The sequence below is a fragment of the Leptinotarsa decemlineata genome, unplaced genomic scaffold (genome assembly GCF_025532065.1).
Source record: "Leptinotarsa decemlineata unplaced genomic scaffold, Ldec_3_MD MMD2_tig00000199_RagTag_RagTag, whole genome shotgun sequence".
NCBI lineage: Eukaryota > Metazoa > Arthropoda > Insecta > Coleoptera > Chrysomelidae > Leptinotarsa > Leptinotarsa decemlineata.
Genome location: NW_027412544.1, coordinates 16,469,449 through 16,490,611, shown reverse-complemented (window position 1 = coordinate 16,490,611; position 21,163 = coordinate 16,469,449). Strand labels below are relative to the sequence as shown.

Genomic DNA, 21,163 nt, shown 5'->3' with positions numbered 1-21,163 from the left:
ATAAACTTTCATAGCTTCACAATACTGAGTATTGTGACGCCCGCAGATGCTATTACATATCGAAACAAGTGTGGCGGTTTTATAAACTTTCAAGCGTCACAATACTGAGTATAGTGACACTCGGAGATGTTTTTGCATATCCAAACAAATGTCGCGGTTATATAAACTTCCATAGCGTACCAATACTAAGTATCGTGGCGCCCGGAGATGCTATTACATATCAAAACAAGTGTCGCGGTTTTATAAACTTTCAAGCGTCACAATACTGAGTATTGTAACACCCGGAGATGTTTTTGCATATAGTAACAAATGTCGCGATTTTATTACATATCAAAACAAGTGTGGCGGTTTTATAAACTTTCAAGCGTCACAATACTGAGAATTGTAACACCCGGAGATGCTATTACATATCAAAACAAGTGTTGCGGTTTTATAAACTTTCAAGCGTCACAATACTGAGTTTTGTAACACTCGGAGATGATTTTGCATATCGAAACAAATGTCGCGATTTTATAAACTTTCAAGCGTCACAATAGTAAGTATTGTAACACTCGGAGACGTTTTTGCATATCGAACCAAATGTCGCGGTTTTATAAACTTTCATAGCGTCACAATACTAAGTATCGTGGCGCCCGAAGATGCCCTTACATATCAAAACAAGTGTCACGGTCTTATAAACTTTCAAGCGTCACAATAGTGAGTATTGTAACACTCGGAGATGTTTTTGCATGTCGAACCAAATGTCGCGGTTTTATAAACTTTCATAGCGTCACAATACTGAGTATCGTGGCGCCCTGAGACGCTATTACATATCAAAACAAGTGTGGCGGTTTTATAAACTTTCAAGCGTCACATTACTGAGTATTGTAACACTCGGAGATGTTTTTGCATATCGAACCAAATGTCGCGGTTTTATAAACTTTCATAGGGTAACAATACTAAGTATCGTGGCGCCCGAAGATGCTATTACATATCAAAACAAGTGTCGCGGTTTTATAAACTTTCAAGCGTCACAATACTGAGTATTGTAACACTCGAAGATGTTTTTGCATATCGAAACAAATGTCGCGGTTTTATAAACTTTCATAGCGTCACAATACCAAATATCGTGGCGCCCGGAGATGCTATTACATATCAAAACAAGTGTCGCGGTTTTATAAACTTTCATAACGTCACAATACTCAGTATTGTGACGCCCGCAGATACTATTACATATCAAAACAAGTGTGGCGGTTTTATAAACTTTCAAGCGTCACAATACTGAGTATTGTAACACCCGGAGATGATTTTGCATATCGAAACAAATGTCGCGGTTTTATAAACTTTCATAGCGTCACAATACTGAGTATCGTGGCGCCCTGAGATGCTATTACATATCAAAACAAGTGTGGCGGTTTTATAAACTTTCAAGCGTCACAATACTGAGTATTGTAACACCCGGAGATGATTTTGCATATCGAAACAAATGTCGCGGTTTTATAAACTTTCATAGCGTCACAATACTCAAATGCAGATGTTATTGCATATCGAAACATGTGTCGCGTGTTTATAAATTTTCATGTGGGTGGAAATGTCACACTAAAGTGTGTTTTTAGAATACGTCTCAAACGTATATAGTTTTCTTCCAAGTTCCTCACAAGTGATATTTGATTAGACGTCAATTAGATTGATATTTTTGAGAAAGAAAGGTTTTGGCTTTCTATTTCCTTCATCTTTATACAAAAAAATAACAAAACGATAACGAACGAAAAATACTAGTATTATTGTGAAAAAATCGATGGGTGCTTGATATACAAAAGTTATGGCACAAAGCGCCCACGCTTTTTTCACAATGATACTAGTATTTTTCGTTCGATATTTTTTCAAGACTATTTAAAAAAAATATTTTTAACTTTTCAGTTCGATGTTCTTTAAAAGCGTGTTTTTCAAACTATATTTATTTTTCATTTTTTAGTTTCGTATGCTATAAAAGCGTGTTTTTTATTCTTTTAAAACTATATTTATTTCATCTAAACTTTTGGGTCAATCAGCCGTATATTGTTTAGAAAAATGACCATTGATATTCTCCGATTCCGGAGAGTGAGCCTGAAAATCAGCTACCAAGCCCAAAGCAGGCGCGCAAAGGAGGGTTACAAATTAGGCAGCAGGTGCGCGTGGTAATAAACAAAATAGTTTCTTCAAATGAAGGAATACATGTAAAGTGAGTTCGAATTATATCAAGGAGATTACGTACAGCGCCATCTGCCCGCGAATAGATCAAGCAATAATATCCATATATCAAGGAGGTTACGGACAACACCATCTGCCCGCGAATAGATCAAGCAAAAATGTCGATATATCAAGAAGGTTGCGTAAATCAAGCAAAAATGTCGATAATTCGGTCAAATACAGATCCCAAACTTGAGAGTTACAACCAAACAAACAAACATGCATACATACATACAGGTGAAACTAATATAAAGCGTGTAAAAAGCTTATTACTTTGATTCATGCAATAAACTTTCACTTTTACACCATCTTTCACAGTAAGAAAGCTGCCACATTGTAAATGAATAGAAGCGATTAAGGATTATTGAGGTTTCACTATCAATGTGCGATTCCTTATAGGAAAGAGTGTGGAAATTTCGACAGTATAACTTGTTGAAGTTTATGATAAGTTTGAGAAAGAAAATCTTAACATAAATTGAACGAGGTAAATTTATGGGGTAAGAGAGATTAATTTTTGGGAAAGGAAGATTTTGGCTTTCTTCTTTTCTCTAGAAGAATACCACATTTTTTAAATGGAGATAGATAAGTGGATAGCGAAAGGTGATGAAAGAAGAAGTACGTACATCTGTCTTCAACAAATTTGCGAGAACAATAAATATGAAAAAAATATTCTTAGTTTAGTAAAATTTTCCGTCGATACAAACAAATTTCTTTTGGTAGAAATGAATATAGACTAGCAATCCAATTCTGGGAATGTCGATATTTCGACTCTTTGTTCAGTCAGATGTTAACTGAAATAAAAAATGAATATTTATTGTGGAACTGAATATTGGATACTCTGCGTATTTCTTCGAAAATGGATTAATTCCGAACCAGTTTATTCGTTGAAATGATATTCAAATAAACTTTTGATGGAGGCACTAATTTGGTAATCAAATTTATGCAACAAGAAATATTATTCACACATTTCTTTTCTATCATTTATAAAATTTCAGTATTGTCTCTTATGTTTCGTTTCACAGGTTATACTTGCAAGCGTCATAATGAATATCTAACATACATATCATCATAGTCTTCTGCCTACACAACTGCCTTTTCTTAAATTAATTCGTGCTTGAAGGCATTCAATAATGAAATTATTGTTTGTTTTGCAATCAATATTTGCAAGTTTATGTTTTACTCTAACGCAATCTTAGTTAATAATGAGTTCGTTGTTTTTATTGTCAGATTTCTCCGTATTCTCTATGCTTTATGAACACTATTAATTACGGTTTTTCAACGCGAAAAACTATTTCATCATTCCATCGTCTAACTCCACGATAGAAAATTAATAGCAGTAATTAAACACAATGGAATTTCAATTGAATTTTGAAGTGGGTTCTTACTTTACTTTAGTTAATATGGGCACATATACACACGTGGAAAAAGTATAGATATATTCATTCATTCTGTATATGTCTGTCGGTGAACCAAGACCACAAAAAAGATAACGAATACTGAATCAGTAGAATGTGAAAAAATACCATTTTTGGATTCACCTAATAGTTGAATTTAATTCATGCTATTCAGTTGTTGTTTAGTACCAATAAACTTTCAACGAGGTAAATAGATGTGTGGTATTTTTTAAGCCGACATGCGACAAACTGACGTAGCTAAGCGCATGGGCAACATGGAAGTTTTGTAGAAAAGTGAAATAAATTGATTACTGCAAAGTTTTCGAGAAACTGAAACTCTAGCAACATGCAGGAAGTCAATTTTTAGTTAAATCGCTCTAAAACGATCTATAATTTGTAACAGGTGCCCTATATAACCATAGGCCAAGATACTTCAAGAAATCGTCACCATGAAGCCATCCTTTTTCAAAGTCAATCGCGCTGCAAGTAATGTTGGGGAAATGAAAACAGAGATGTAAATGATTGGGCTACAGTTTTATTTACCGACGAATCCAGTTTGTATTGAATTCAGATTCTCGATGTGGAGACAATCTGGAAATGTAGAATGTTGGGAACACATCCGTACAGAGATGGTACGGTAATGGTATGGGCCGAAATAATGATAGGCCACAGAACGCCGGAAATCCTCTCGAACGTCTATGGAACATTCTTCAAGAAAGAATAATTCCACTTTTGGGCAATATTTGTTTTCGTTTTCTGGAGCTTCCGATAGCAGAATGGATAGCTTCATCTCGAGCAGACATTGGCAATATTATTTTGAAGACGTATCACAGATGTAGAACAGTGCTAAACGATCATCGAGGTTAAACATTGTATTAAACTTGATTTTCTCAATGAAGTCAAAAAAGCAATATTTTACTACTTGGGAGCCGTCTGACTTGTCCATTTCTCCCGAATCATCGAAAAACACTACAGCCTTATTGGCTTATTGAGTTTTTCTATCATCTTTTTTATGACAGTATTCCAACAATGTTGTTTCCTGTTCTACTTTGTACAGGACCTTGCTAGATGTATGTCATATTCTTGTGGACAAAATTTGAATTGTCCATCCAATGCCTTTATATTCGCTTAACATATGACAAGCTGTGCCTGTCCCTATGTTACATTCCTTGTAGCTGAGGTCTCCGTTGTATGTATAGCCCCTATCTGCTGAAGTGTAATAAAGGGCGAACTGAAAAGTTCACCCCGAAAAGTTACTGCGTAATATAAACCAATGAAGAGTTCAATTAGTGAGTAACTTGTCGTAGGCGAAATTTATGAATACGACAAGTTTCTGTCGTTATTTTTCAGATTGTGGAAGGTTATATACCTTATTTTGTTATTTTTGGCCCTCTCAATGAATACGGACTTCTAGTTTTTTGATCGATTTTTGTAGCCACGGTAATAACAATTTCAGCAATGTATTACAAAACATGTTCGTATTTAAAAAATAAAGTTGATGATGAAATCTAATGAACGAAACGTCACATTGGTTTATATCAGATTATAATAAAAATGAAACAGTACTGTTCCTCTGCCTTCTTTTTTTATAATTCGAAATGAAGACGGCAGAGCCAAATAACGAAATTCGACAATAACTACTAGTTTGTGGCGAATATTTAAAAAATAACTTATGTATAGCGTGTACATATTGTATATCGGTTTTGTAAACTGTCTGAAAATCTCACAATAAACTGTTACATAACGTATGTCATGAATTTTCATCAAGATTCGGACAATTCCATGCCGTATACAAAAACAAGGTTTTTTCCTTCATATTGGAAGACCGATGAGTTCAGCCTACGGATCTTGAAAGGCCAGGAAAAATATTACAAATAACTATACGATTATTATTAATCAGTGATATTTATAATTGAGAAAAAAGCATAATTTTTGCAATCGCAGAAATCAATAAACATAGAGAATGTTTGGCAGTTCGTTTAGTAACTAAATTGTTATGACTTTCCAGGAGGGTCTTTGGTAGTGATTTCTAACATTCTCAAAGATCGTCTACAACAAGTGGTCATTACTGCTGTTTACAATTCATTTCTTTTGTCAGCAATGACTAAAGTATATATATATATATATATATATATATATATATATATATATATATATATATATATATATATATATATATATATATATATATATATATATATATATATATATATATATATGTTATCATTGAAAGCTTAAACCTACATACACATAAAACTATCCAAACTGCAAAAACATTTTTTTATGAGAAATTTTTTGAAGTCTCCTTTGAAAGTTCGAATTTCTAATGGCAAATAAATTGAAAATATGAGGTGTCATTGGGAGATTTATATGAAGCCCTAAAAACTTGATACTATTATTTTCTGTCGTAAGCAAATCGTATGTATCTTTTTTTTAATTTATATCGCTACAGTTTCTTTGCCTACTATGAAACCTAATAGCAATGGTTTTGTTCACATTGACAAATAGGTTGTTTGCGTCAAACCATTTGTTACAGTCTTGGAAAATCTTGTGATTTCATTTTTCAGCAAAGAATCTGATCGATCTGATGCTATCATAAATGTGTCTCTCCATACACTATTTGGAAGCTTAGTATGAATTCAAGTCATTCATGTACATAACAACGAGAATTGGGCTCACGAGTGATCAGGGAGGCACACCCTTATCTGATGAAATAGTACCCGAAGCCATATCAGAGATAGTAACATGTTTCCTACAACGTAGGTAATCCGCTAACAGATTGAAAAACATCCCTCTTATCATATCAAGAAAGTTCATCAAGAAAATAATACATCAGGTCATAGTTCTATTGGTTTCATCGATTAATTTGTAAGCTGTGAAATAAAATGTATTGGCACAATCTCGTTGCTTAGCTCCCCAGGAATTTCATACATTCGAAAAAAAATTCAAATTAGACCATAATTTTGATAATATCCAGTAATACCACTGGAGTTAGCGTGATCCCAACGCATGCGATATTTCTATTATAAATTTCTTTATATGAAAATCATAATAACATGAACATAATAACAGTCGATGCAGTTGAAACCGAAGAAAAAAAGAATGTGAATAGTAATCAATGTTATTCGTAAACATTGTTTTATTTTCGAAGTCATTTGAAAAATGACTATATATCAAATAAAACCAGGTTTAAATGATAAAATAATACTTTCATTTGGAAACAGTTCACTCACTCAGTTTAAACTCAACTCGTGAATAACATATCTTGGTGTTTTTACAGTTATTATTTGGAACGTCATTTGGATAAAAATTAAAATTACAACATGCTGAAAACTTGAGCACCATGTATGTCTAAATAGTTTAACGTTTGAAAAACTCAAAGAAAAGCGCGTAAGACTAAGTAGGCCTCAAAACTGTATTTTCTGAGGACTAATATTTTCGGATTAAGTCACATTCTAGTGAAAGAAAGTTATTGTAGTCAGGACTTCTGGTAAGCTCATAACTAGAAACTAACTAGAAAATGAGGAAATATAGTATCAAACAGGAATCGACGACGACGACAGCCAAATATAGGAAGACGTGGCGCTACTTCAAACCTGTCGAAAAAAAAAGTCAATCAAAATGATTTCCCAAGATTGAGATTCTCCAAAACTTTGAAATCGAGTATTTGCTCAGTTACTATTTTCACTTTAGAAAATACAATTCGGGAGTGCTGCTCAAATATGAAACTTATAATTAATATTATGAATGGACTGACCCGTTAATTGATGAAAATCAATAACACTAGCCATTATAATAATTACACAATTTTCACAAACATTTTGATTTTCTACCGAGGAAGCTACTGTATTAGCGAAACGCGTCTGGAAAATAAAAATGAAAGACGATACTCTGAAATTTAGCCCTGTGAATTGTAAAACTAGAGGCGTTTTCTGGCGCTCATATATTCAAAACGTATTCGTATGTGATTCAAATACATTCAATCGGTCGTCGAAATGATGACGTCACATCAACTATGATTTGAAACGTATTCATGATGATTCAAAATTAGCGTGAGGTTGGTTTTGAAACTGAATTTGACGTTATGTTACTTCATTTGTCAGTTTCTGCTTTATTTTGATCGTTTATGAAGTGCTGACATTTTTTTATCAGATATGTTGTAAGGATGTACTAAAAATAATGCTGCAGAATTATAAGTAGTTCAAATCCGATTCTAATTGAGGTTGGAGGAAATTGAAAAGTTTGTTTTCATTATTGAATTTGATATGTGACACAAATTGAATCACTCCATTCTGGCAAATCTTATTATTAATGACGTCACTACGAATCGTTTTTGAATACACGCTCGAATAAGATTAAACGCCAGAAAACACTTTAGGTTCCTAATTTCTTCAGTTTTAATTTTGTAGTAGACGGGGTACACTCGAATGTTGAAGTTTAAAAAAGAATACTTCCTATTGAGACTTTGGGAAAATACGAAGAGAATTGGTGAAAAATTTTAATTTTCAAATTTTCATTTGAAAATGAGCAAACAGCGTCTTTTGTTTGTCACTATTAAAATTTCTTTGAAAATATTTCCATAGTTGACGAATTTAGAAAAATGGCTCCTAGAGCGCCATTTTGAAATTAAACGGTCACTTGTGTTATATCGTAGAAATGAGAATTGTGTATTTTATCGAAAGGTCTTAAAACACACAAAGTTCTATTTGAAATTCTTGACTTGGTATCCTTTCATGTTGAACCTAAATATGTTTTCGAATATTTTTCCATTATAAATATCGGCTCCAATGAAATATACAATGTACCTACATTTACAATGACTTCGTTGTCACCCGCTATATGGAGTTAGTCCAACTGTGGAGAAAATTCTAAGGCGAGATGACTTACTAGTTAGAGTGATTTATCGATTCGATGTTCAACTCTAATCGAAGCATTAATTTTATATACGATTTGATTTATATCCGGCTCTATCATTTGAAATGAGTTTTCTGACAACTATGAGCCTTCAGAAATACAGGAAAAACTTTGTGGTTATTGTTAGGTTGTTTTTTTGAGAGGATACATAAGTTTCGTATGCTACTGCGACATACATCATATCAGTGATATGTCTCAGCAACGAATGTTGCTGAGACTATGTTGTTGCTGGGACTATGAGATATAACCTTCAAGATACACCTTCGTCCGGCATACCACTGATGATGTCTGTCGCAGTAACATACGAAACGTTCGGTACTTCAGGTTCCATTCGACCACGGTATACCAGCCCGGATTTTGATCTCTTTAATCATGACAGCCATTGCTGACACTCTTGAGATATAACATCATCCTTGCAGTCCACGCACATACAACTGATGATGTCTGCCGCAGTAGCAGACGAAATGTTCGACCACGGCCTACCAACCCAGATTTCGTTCTCTCAAATCATGACTCCGGCCGTGGAAGTCTATACTCTTACATTAAACACAACTCTTTTCAGCTTTTGTGATGTGAGATTATACGTTAAATCATATGTTTCTATTATGTATTGCTGGTAATATTGACAAAAATATTTGAATATACTTACATATTTCCATTCGAGACTTCGATCTGAAAAAAAAATGTTAACATTAGTTTAGTAATTATAATTATATCGGTACAGATATAAACAAAAGGGTGAACTACATTGTCATACACAGTATATATGACAATATTATCAATAAAAATTTATATTCTAATTTACTATAATTTCTCAAGTATCATGAAATTCATCTACTGAATGTGAAATAGTTTTGGAAATCATGTGATATATGATACTGTAACTTACAATAAGATCATTGATTTGGAAATTATTTTTATCAGTTATTTTTAACATTTCCATATGGAGTTTGGCAGAATTTCATCAATAACTTTGTCTACAAACGGAGAATCTCAAACTGAAAATGTAGAAAATAGGATCGATTGAAAGGTTTATAAACGTGATGGAATATTGTTAAAACTAATCAAGTTCTGTTTGGATGTCAACATATATCGCATGTCCTTCAAAACGATAAAACGATTGTTTACAAAAGGTGTACCTTTTCTGACATATAATATTCCATTCAATTCAGACAATGTTGGAATGAATAATAGTTTCAGAAACACAACAGAAAGGTCAGTGATAGTGGATGAGAAGAATTCATAATGAGTGGTAATGAACCCTAATTAATAATAAGAATGCATGATATTCCACTGATATTTTTCATTCGTTTTCTACTCATTGTTTCAGCCGACGTTTTGTTTCAGAGACTTGATTTCTAAAAGAGGTAACGAATTGCATTGCGACAAGAATACATTATAATAAAATTATATTCAATATCATAACAATACAGCTAGTGTATTGATTATGTTTGTGAAAATTGTGTTCATAAAAAGTATGTAACTTTTTGAAATTATTGTAATGGTGAAAAAATAAAACACAAATGACGTGAGATTAGTTTTTATTTGACTATGTGATTTTGAAAAAGAATATATTGATAACTTTTGAAGTTATCATAGCAAAAATAAAGATATAAGTTTATTTATTCTGAACAGTATTAGCACTATCTACTATAATACAATTAAATATGAAAATTAAAGTTTAAAAAACTAAAAAAAAACGTGCTTTAATAGCAACACAAACTAAAAAATAATTCGAAACTAATTTAAGATTGTGTTTAGCATCGATAATAAGTTCTATGGCTTGATGTAACTAGTGACTTTTAATAAGTCTGAAATAGAATAAATCAATTCACAAAAAAGTTAATTTTGTTGTAAAAAAGCGTGCGCTGCTTTAAATTATATTTTTATTATGGCTCCAATATGACAAACAGCTCCTAACCAAAATATTTGTAACAATGGATATTTAGTACCCCACGCTTTTTTACAACAAAATAATTGTTTTGTAAATGAATTTATTCTGTTTACATTGAAAGGGGCTTTTTCTTTCAGTTTGTGTCTGAAAGTTACTTCTTTCCATTATCTACACATCTATGTATAGAGTTACTTCCCTTAAGATTGATTACTTTCTTCCTTTCTTTGGAAGATTTCTACATTTTTTGTATCAAGAAGGAGTAGTAGAAAGCCAAAAACTCTCTTTCCCAGATTTATTCTGATTTCAAATTTATTAAAAGTCATTATTTACATCAAGTCCTAGGACTTATTATCGATGTTTTGAACACAATCTTAAATTAGTTTCAAATTATTTTTTAGTGTGTGTTGCTATTGAAACGTGTTTTTTAGTTTTTAAACTATTATTTAATTTCCACTTTTTAGTTTGGCTTGCTATTTTAAGCTCTTTTTGTCTTAATATAAAATATATACGTAGGTATGCGCAGACCGACACTTGATTGCAGAAAATCCAAATAAACGGGTGTCATCTAAAGAAACCAGTCGCACTTTGTGTTTTTGGTTAGATCGCCAATATTCTGTGAATGAAGTCTTCGCGAAGGCAGATTTAGCTACCTGCGTGACATCCGTGTCCAAACGATAAACCCGTATTTATGGTTAATTGGCTGAGTGTAAGGATGGACACTCAAAAATAAACGAAAAATAAAAAATCCCAGAATACGAATTAACAGTAAAAACAATGATTTTGTATGAAAAATGTTTCCTTATTATTCATATTTTTCTGTTAAAAATAAATATTTAATTAACAAATATGTTAGTATTACATTGAACAGAAGTCAACATTTAAGTGTACCACGATAAGTTACTACATGAATTCAAATTATTTTTTAACAAAAGTACCAACGAGTAAGAAAAGCTAAGAAATTAACGTTTCGGAGGCTACAATCTGCACCCGTCTTCAGAATTAGAAGAAATCTTGTCAGTTTTTCTTGGTTAGTTTTTTTTTATCAAAACGTCCTCGATGGATGTGAAATATGACTAACCAAGAAAAAACCGCCAGAGTTATTAGATTTCTTCCAATTCTGAAAAGACGTAGGCAAAATTCAGCATCCGAAACGTTAAGATAAGTATCTGTTGTTTTTTTGATAGACAAAATTATTAAATTCGATGAGTTACTGATAAATAAAACATTTTTCTTGTGAAAAATACTTTGAATTTACGCAGTAACTCATCGGAGTGAATTTAAAGGTTGGCCCTCTCTACGCCGATATACATTTTTCATTACACTTTTTATATTTTTCAGATTATCCCATAAACAATGCCTTTTTAATAACAATTTTTTGATCAATTAGAAAATCAGGATACTTAAAAAGATTTTTTTTAATGTTTTAATTGTTTTTCATTTCTTAACATCTTCTATCAAAAATGAAAAGTTGATTTTCTCTGAAACAGTGGTCTTCCAAATAGTATCTACCACTGGTCTAAAAGTTGTTGGTCTCATTACCAGCATGGGTTTCAATTTTTTGGAATTGGCAAATGATCTGGCCGCTGAAAATTAAACCAGTGATTCAGTTGCTGTAGCTATGGTGAGTGTGCTGAAAGATACCAAATCCAAAAACTTACAATACGATCATGCTACGTTCAAGAATTGGCTTTATAGGAAGTTTTCATTTTAAAGCAATGACAGGTAGTTGAATATTTTTCCTACATTTACCAGTAAATATAACAACAAAGTTCATCATACCACTGGCATGAAGCCTACAGAGGTGAATCTATCTACGAAATTGGCAGTGTACGCAAAATTTCAAGAAGCAGTGTGGTAAAAGTGAAAAAAATGTATTCAAAATAGGAGATACGATTCGAATCAGCAAGTATAAAACCGTATTCGATAAAGGTTATAAGCAAACTTTTCAAGTTCAGGATGCAATTTGCGGGCGTTTCGCCAAAAATTCAGAGCTCTGATGCAAGTGGTTGTCCATCTGCCACCTGGTCGCGAAGCAAATGTCTATTTTATTTATTTATTTATTTATTTACATCCAACAGGCCAAGGCCCAATAAAAGGAGTATACAATAATAGAGCAGGTAACTATTTCTAGATAAATGTAAGTATAAGTGAACATTTTGATATTCAGCTAGGAACTAATCTATACAAACTATTTCTAAATTGTAACTATTTCTAGATAAATGTAAGTATAAGTGAACATTTTGGTATTCAGCTAGGAACTAATATATACAAACTATTTCTAAATTGATTCAGGGTAGAAAAAAATAAATCTATAGAGTATTTATTGGCAGTTCGGCACATAGAGGTTAACGGGATGTAGAAATGGTGCTGAGAATTGGGTACATTAATGCGGAATGTGATATTTGATCTGGATATATATCGAGGTATATTAAGATTAATTTGAGACAGTAAAGTTGGTGAGTCAATGGGACCATTGACCAGTTTATAGATGAAAATGAGATCAGCAATGTCTCGTCTTTTTCTCAATGTTAATAAATTACAAGTTATTTTGGGCAAATCTAGTGAATCTTTTTGAAAAATCTAGTGACGAAAATGACATGTTGGACCTGCTACTTTCTTATGAAGATTTACATAAGAAAACAGCCATTTTGGTCCTAGTTCTCACATAGCATATCTATAACTGTAGATATATAACGTTACTTCTGTAACAGTATGCTTAGTAATGACTGGACATTCAAAGTGTAAGGAGTATCACCTGAGTGTTAGAGAGGTCATGTGCCGACTGAGATGGAGCTGATCCGTTCCAAAGACAAGATGTAACGGGTGTCCCAAAAAAACGCAACACAGAAACACGTCATTTACCATTAAGAGAAAAATTAATGGCGGCCTGTCATTTGTCATTGGGAGAAAAAAAAGACCGATATCTGAAAAGGTTGAAATCAGATCCTTGCAGCACACCAACGACGACGTATGCCTCTTATACCCCATGATGACTGTATTATTTTTGAAGATACAGATACGCGCACTCAGAAAGCTAACTTTGTTATTTTTGGAGATACATCGATGATGTTTTAGATCTTTGCGAATCATCGAGAAATAAACACTTCCGGTTTCACGTCTAGTCATTCGATTTCGATAATTTTAGTATCAATGGATTGTTCGATTGTTTGATGTAGAGTTATCAAAGATACATTGTTTGAATGATGTTGTGAGATTTGTCGAATGTTTTTTAATCACTACATCCATTCATTTTTTTATAGAAAAATACAATTATTTCTAAATTTTCGCATTTGAATAATTTTAATTATATGAGAGGTGACTGAAAATATTTATTATATTTTCATAATTAATTGCACTTGCTCGATATCACTAGATAATGACTATTGGAGACGTGAACATCACTTGCAACCTTGATAGTCTGGAATATCGAAGGAGGATTGGAGATTTATCTCTCTTTCTAGATACTTGAACGGGAAGTGTTCAAGTGACTTTTGACATTTGATTCCGCCAAGAGCGGTACATATCAGAAATATGCGACGGACTATGAATGCTCATCGTTTTGAGGTTCGACTCAGTATACTGTCAAGAACTCTTTCATTATGAGAATTGCGATTATGTGAAATAAACTTAATAAGACTAGCACAAGGGGGCTATTCTTATTGACATTCACCTCCATATATAGAATTTCCACGATGGTCCACTCTGAAAATGCAAAAGTAAATTGCAGCACAAACGTGTCTGCATTTCTGGAAGTGTTGAGGGTTTAATCTCTGCCTCTACAATGGTGATGGCCCTTCAACATACGCGGGAGTACAAGAATCCCACTGAAGACGACGCAGGTTCTCACTCCGAGTAAAACTTTTTCCAAATTCCCTATACGTATACATCTTGTATATAATATCAGATGATAATAAGTAGAATTTGAAATGACTGAAATATTCACACCACACTTTCTATAAGAGGACAACCCCCTCCACTTCGATCCAAGTGAAGCGACGATGCTCTGTTCGAAGTCATATGATCAAACTCAAGGTAATGAATCAATGGAAGAGTCGATCGTCAAGATCAAACTCCCTGCTCAAAGTCACAAGTTAACAAGACGCACATCGCTTAAGGACGTGTGGCGTCATTCAAGATCAGGGTCGAGTGATGGGGTAGATTCAGAACTGTTATTAGTACCCTACTGATGAGACTTTCCATCAGTGAATGTTTTGCTCTTCAAGAATCTTTTTTCAAAATTCGAGTGACTATAATAGTTTTCGAGTAACTTGCAAAAAATAAATCCCCCTTATTTGATTAACTAAATTGTTTATAACGTTTCAATTATAATTTTTTGTGAAGGCAAAATCAAATTTTGCGAAAAGGCACTTGTGAACTAGACTGTAAGTTTTCACCCACTTAAATCACGAGGTGAAACGTGGTTTTTCTTCTGGGTAAGAAGTACATTTTAAAAAACAACTCCATGAGAATTACTTGACCAGAAATGTAATTGTGTACCTACCAAGCGTAAATAATCACACAAAATGACAATTATTATGAATTGAAAAAATGTCAAGGCCGGATGTAATGTTACCGTCACATGAAAAATTTAAATAAGTTATGCATGTGAACGAACAATTTTTAAGTGAAATATTTCATATGAACTGAACTGTACGAGAGTAAATTTCATCATGCATAACTTCCACTTTCCGGAAAATGCATTCCCGCACTCATGCATTAGAGTATACAGGGCGCTTATATTTGATATGTTATTTTTGTATCTATTTTGAGAAAAAACTTTGTATGAACATAGGTCTCGACTTTTGATCAGGGTGCTAAATAGCAGGGTTGGAAAAAATTATCGACTTTTTTATTTCAATAAGATTTTTTTTCAGATGTTTTCATCAAGTAATGAGAAAACTAATTATGTATTTTTAAAAGAACTTCTTTTGAATATATTACTTTTGTAATTTTCTATTATCCACTTTGTTTCGCAACAGAAATTAATTTAATTGTATGGATTCTGTTAAGTTTTATCGGTAACATAAAATAGGTACTTCGTATTGGAAAAAAAGGTCTAATTAAATAATCAAGGCATATTTCAATCTAGGCGCTATGAGAAAACTGCTACTGGTGACGGTATTCCAAGATTGCATATAGGTTTTTTTTTAGCCAAAAATTATTTTTTCAGATGCCGTATAGAAAAAAATTGATTAGTCAATAAAAAAATATCTCTAAAACAATAACGTTGGACATAGTAAGTATGTAACTAAAACTCAAGGAGAATTTTCCAAAGGAAAAATATGAGATATTCAAGTTGTTCAAAATTTTTCATTACTTAATCCAAGATCTTCTTTAACTGATAATAGGGGAGCCCAAGCGGAGATTTCCGGTTTTACTAAAGCGCGGCAGATTAATATACAGGGGGATACCTTGTACCCGGTTAAGTACCTCCACCAAATATGAGCCCCATATACAAGGCCGCCTGTGAGGGATAAAGGATCAGATTAGTAAAAAAATTGATCATCAGAAATTCTCGAGCGCATCAGATTAAGGTAGAGTGAGTTAATTACCTGCTAAAAAGTGTATATTCCAGTAATCTGACAATTTGAGAATGACGTAAAGAAAGGGGAGGGCAGCAAAGTTGTAACAAAATAACGTCATTTCGACATTCTCGAGCGTAACTATATTTTTTTATTTTAAAGGAAATAATTCAAGGATAACGAAAAATATATAATCTGACGATTTCCGCAAGCCGAAATAACAAAAATTCGCCAATAAAGTTTAATGCGTGTAGATGTGTGATACTTATATTTCTCTCTCCGAGTTTCTATTCCTCTATTCTCTATTCACTTTTTCTCTATCTGTTACTCTCTCACTCCGTCCCCACTCTGAATTCTGTTGCCATGACGCCATCACAGCTGATCACAGAAACTCGTTCGTGATGAAGATGATGATTAATTAATCAATTAATTGATGGATGTAGCCCTTACTACGTGGTAGGAAATCATAATGAAGAAAAGGGATATTAAACTTTCTATGTTTTGCACCATTTTTATTGGTAACTAACGTTACTGCAGTTTTCAAACTTATATATTGTATAAGGACATTTTCAAACTTATATATTGTATAAGATTGAAAATGTCCTTATATATTGTATTATTTGTATATATTGTATTACTTACAAATAAAAGTGGTAAAAAACATAGAAAGTTTCATATCTCTTTTCTTCATTGATTAATCAATTGATTATATGAAAATAAATTTTTTTTGAGCATTTAAAAAAAAATATTTTCTTATAAATACAAGTATTCTACTTAAAAAACATACACTTATTAATTTGCATACTATTTCCTGAGCTTTTCAATGAATTAAGTGAAATGAATTGAAAAAAAAATGTTTTTGTCAGATTAAGCGAATCGTCAGATTATGAGACAGCACGTCCAAAACATGAAGATGAACCATATATATCTTAATCTGACGCGCTTGAGTATTTGAAAATGGTGATTTTTTTGCACGTTATAATAATGGCCGCGAGTTTGCGTCAGATCGAAATCGTCAGATTATTGAATGAGAGCTTTTTTTTGTTGCACGTAACACCCCGTTAGAAAATCTGACGCACTCGATTGAATTTTTTTATTTTCACTTCTAACCCTTACGTACAACCACCCACATCATGCAAACGATCAGATTAACATACAAACATTATTAAAAATACGTAGGACACTGATGCTATCAATATCTGACGCGCTCGAGTATGTCCATGCAACAGTATTTTTTTACATATTCAAAAATCTATAGCCGCTTCCCCCACCGATGAAAAAGTATATATTATAAAACATTTTTTCTTCTTATCATCTAAGCTTTGCAACCTAATATGTCTCAGTGACGCTCGAGTAAATCCCCATTTTGTATCGTGGGCTCCCCTGCTATAAATTCAAAGCCGCTATCTCAATTTTTGGTATTCTTACAATACGATGTACTCCTTTCAGACGATTGTCAAGTATAAAACTTCCGTTTTGAGAAAACCTACGACTTTTTGAAAATGTTCGAGCTTTCAAAATATTCATTTTTGAATAGCGCTCATCATGTACAGCCTGGTTTCCAGGGCGTTACCATCAGAGAGCTCATACACGAAATTCATAAATGAAAAAGAATCCGTGTATTGAATTTGTTAATTTTATTGTATCAAATACGTGACAACTAGACAATTATCAAAACTGTAGCAATGTATTCAAAACAAAAACTGCTTGGAATAAAATCTTTTCGGCTTTAACTTCTTCATCTGTATGCAATCATTTTTAAGAAACTAGTAAGTTTTGATGCCTTGAATGAAATGAGTACTTCATCTTGTAATATAATTCAGAACTGTGCTGATAAGGTGATAAAGAAAGTGTCTTATTCCGAAAATGCAAAGTCCACCATTGAGGATGATAATGTTTCATGTAAGTCATGAAAACTGAGAAATGAAACTTTCTGTGTACTATGCACTTTTACTTGTAACGTTGTTTGCAATGTTGTTACTGCAGTTTCGTTCTTTAAGTATATGCAAGTGATTTTTTATATCGAAAATCTTTCATATAATTATATTGTGTAGTGTTCCTATGAATGATATCTGTTTCAGTTTCATAACGTATGTTTGGATTACTAACTGAATAGGAAAAATGATTTTCGTATAATTCAGTATTCACATGGAAGTGGTTGTTTCAAAAGTTTTTTTTGCGTATCAATGTTCATGTGGAAGTAGTTGTTTTGGGAGGGCTTCATATTTCAGTTTGTATCTGAGGGTAACGTCTATGCATGATCTACACATTTAAAGAGTTTATTTTGACCCTAAAGGCTTTATTCCTATGGAAGTTTCCAGTATCCAAACACATGACATTTGTTTAGGAATATGGATTATGGACAGTCAAAAATCTATTTTTCCAAAAAACTAATTTCTCTTGAAAATATACCCTTTTCAATTTAAAAGAAAATCTGCTTCTTACATACTCGATATTTTTTAATGCCTAATACTGCCTACCACCCACTTACATAACAGCGTGCAAACAAATGAATGTTATGTTTCATGTGAAAACTGCACGTCAAACGAAAAAAAAAAAAACAGAAACCAGATTTGCTCTGAGAGGAATGAGGGTTTGAAAAATAATGTTGATTCTTAGAAAGAAATAGCGCATCACGTTTCCCTTTGAAATTCATTTCGAATCCAATAGATGCCAATGGCAGGATAAAAAATCATGTGTACCCCGAGCGAGCTAAGGACTAACGAGGTCTTACCTTTTAACGTGTGATCCCTAACACAGTTGCAGAATCATCCCAGGTTCAACCAGATAAATTCTCTCGAGAAAAATATCTGGTCGAGGCGGGAATCGATCCACGCCCTTCCGATCGTGAGTCGGGCGCACTACCACCGCGGCCAATTCCACATCATAGCGAAAGAATGCAGTCGAGAATCGCCGGTAAAATTCTAGTACCGAACCGACTACACAATTCTAGAAAGGACCGTTACCGATATAAGCACGCCTTTCCGACCCAAGAGGGCAGTTCAGAAAGTGAATCGAGCGGCTAAACAAGAAATTCAAATAGTGGAAATAAATCAAGCGTTAGTTGCTAAGTGTTGTAATAAATAAATCAGTTTGTGATTAGTGAAATATTGTTGGAAATTAATTTTTTTAAAGACAATCAATTTATTAAATTGTTACAATACAAATTATGTTGGTTCAATAGAATCAAGACAAATCAACACACTAAATCCTCTGTTTAATTATTAAGTACCTTCAGTTTCACTATCAGTATTTTGTAACATCAGTTCAACCAAAATTGGAAAAGACAAACTTTGGAATTATCGATGACAGACAACAGTAATAGTGGTTGGGTTTTGTGAGTGCAGCACCAGTGTTCGAGTGGACTATTATGTCTTATTCTCTCACGTCAAAAAGTAATACCGGGGGATTTTGAACACTTTTTAGAACGAACGAGGGTTTCAAAAACCAACAGTTTCAAGACACTGCATTAATATTAACCTTTCCAACTCCTCGGAAATGAAATAATACCAACAGACGCGAAAAGACAAGAATTGAGCGATTACAGAATCATTCTCACAGTAACTGATGTAATGGACACCACATTAAACATTATTTGGAGGAGGCCTTTTTTCTTGATTTCCTTGCGAATTACCTTCAATACCATAATCGTTAGAGATAGATGATCTGTTGAAGTGTAATTAATAAGAGGCAAATTATTAAGTAACCTATCGTAATCATTAATTTTCCCGAAGGATTAAGATGAAATTACTAGAAAAAATGACGTGTATGTAGCTTTATTGTATAAATGGTTAATGGTTTGGAACAATCTTAGATTGTATTTTGTATTTACTGGTTCGTGAACTCTCAAGTGCCTCCTGACAGCACTTTCCCAAGCAGCTACAGTGAAAAACGATAAATTAGGGTTTTTTGATGTGATCGAAATCGATGGCGATGGCCAGAATGTTAGATTTTGCTCTCAATCCAAATCTTCAGTAAACAATTCATATTTTCACAAATATATTCATTTGATTGAAAAACCTTCTATTTGCGATACACAGAAAACACCTGCTGTAGACAATGTCGATACCATCATCGATACATGATGTGCTATTTCATCAATGCTACTGTAATAGTAATTACATAATCTTGATAAAAGGAAGCATTGCATACCTCAACATGTTCTTGTTCAATTGCCGGAAAGGATGTGCACATCCTTTAATACAAAAAGAAAATACAGCAGAATGAATCCATAATCATCTGTAATTCGCCTCGAAAGCTAGTGAAAGCGTTCGAAATTAAAACTAGCGTAAATATGGATTGCAAGGCATATGGTATTGGAAATCGCAAATAAAAGTAAAAGTGCTCATTACTAGTCAATGCGTGTTTATGAGAGAATCGATGTTCCAAGTAAATGTAATTAATACACACAGGACAAAGAGGTAATATATTATTTCAGATACTACGTGATTTCACGACACACTATCTCTCTCTCCTTCTCTCGCTCCAAATCAGACGACAGTCTGAGTAACTAATTAGTTATTGAACTAACTAAGGTTATTCACAAAAGTTTCCAATATACGTATCTCAGAAACGGTTACTAATGTATGTCACCGCTCAAATAAAAAAATATATAAAATCAAAAAGACAGTCAACAATAAAAACAAATTGAATGATAAGTGAGGGCATACTAAGTATGAAAGTATAAATATATTGGTATAATATATTTATATAGCAATGATGATATATTTTATTGTAATTTTATAGAGAGAAATTTTTATTTGTTTTCTTTTTATTTTTTTAAATTTTTTAAATTGAAAGTTTTTGAAAATTTAGACAGATACCTACTTCTCATTACACTCTTCTCATTGGTCATTTATAAGTTGCAACATATTCATGTACTGAGTGTTTAATTTACTGGTTAGATAGGAAACTTTGAAATCATTTTTGACAATCTTTGTTTTATAAATTTCTAATTTTAATTTTGTTTATTTCTAATCTATTCCAGCAGAATGTAACTGGTGATTGATGGTTTCATGAATATTGAGCTATTTGGAAATACTTTGAAACAAACTCTTACTGAAATGGTTCATAATTGAAGTCTTATGCACTACCATTGCTAAGAAAATAAAAATAAGATATTACAAACCAAGGTAAAGTATCTAGCCTATATTATTCATAAATAATCAGAATGGAATTTCTGATTTACTCAAACTTTCAACATCAAACTTCTCATAACAATATATTTATTA

The 21,163-nt window shown here is 32.8% G+C and overlaps 1 protein-coding gene across 1 annotated transcript in view; it reads right to left on the bottom strand.

Moving 5' to 3' along the window:
* The window catches only part of LOC111503625 (uncharacterized), a 140,144-nt gene that overhangs the window by 41,945 nt on the left and 77,036 nt on the right, over nucleotides 1–21,163 (bottom strand). Inside the window, exon 3 of the mRNA XM_023157976.2 lies at nucleotides 9,166–9,188. The gene's annotated coding sequence lies outside the window, so the exon portion shown is untranslated. The remainder of the gene's footprint in view (nucleotides 1–9,165; nucleotides 9,189–21,163) is intronic.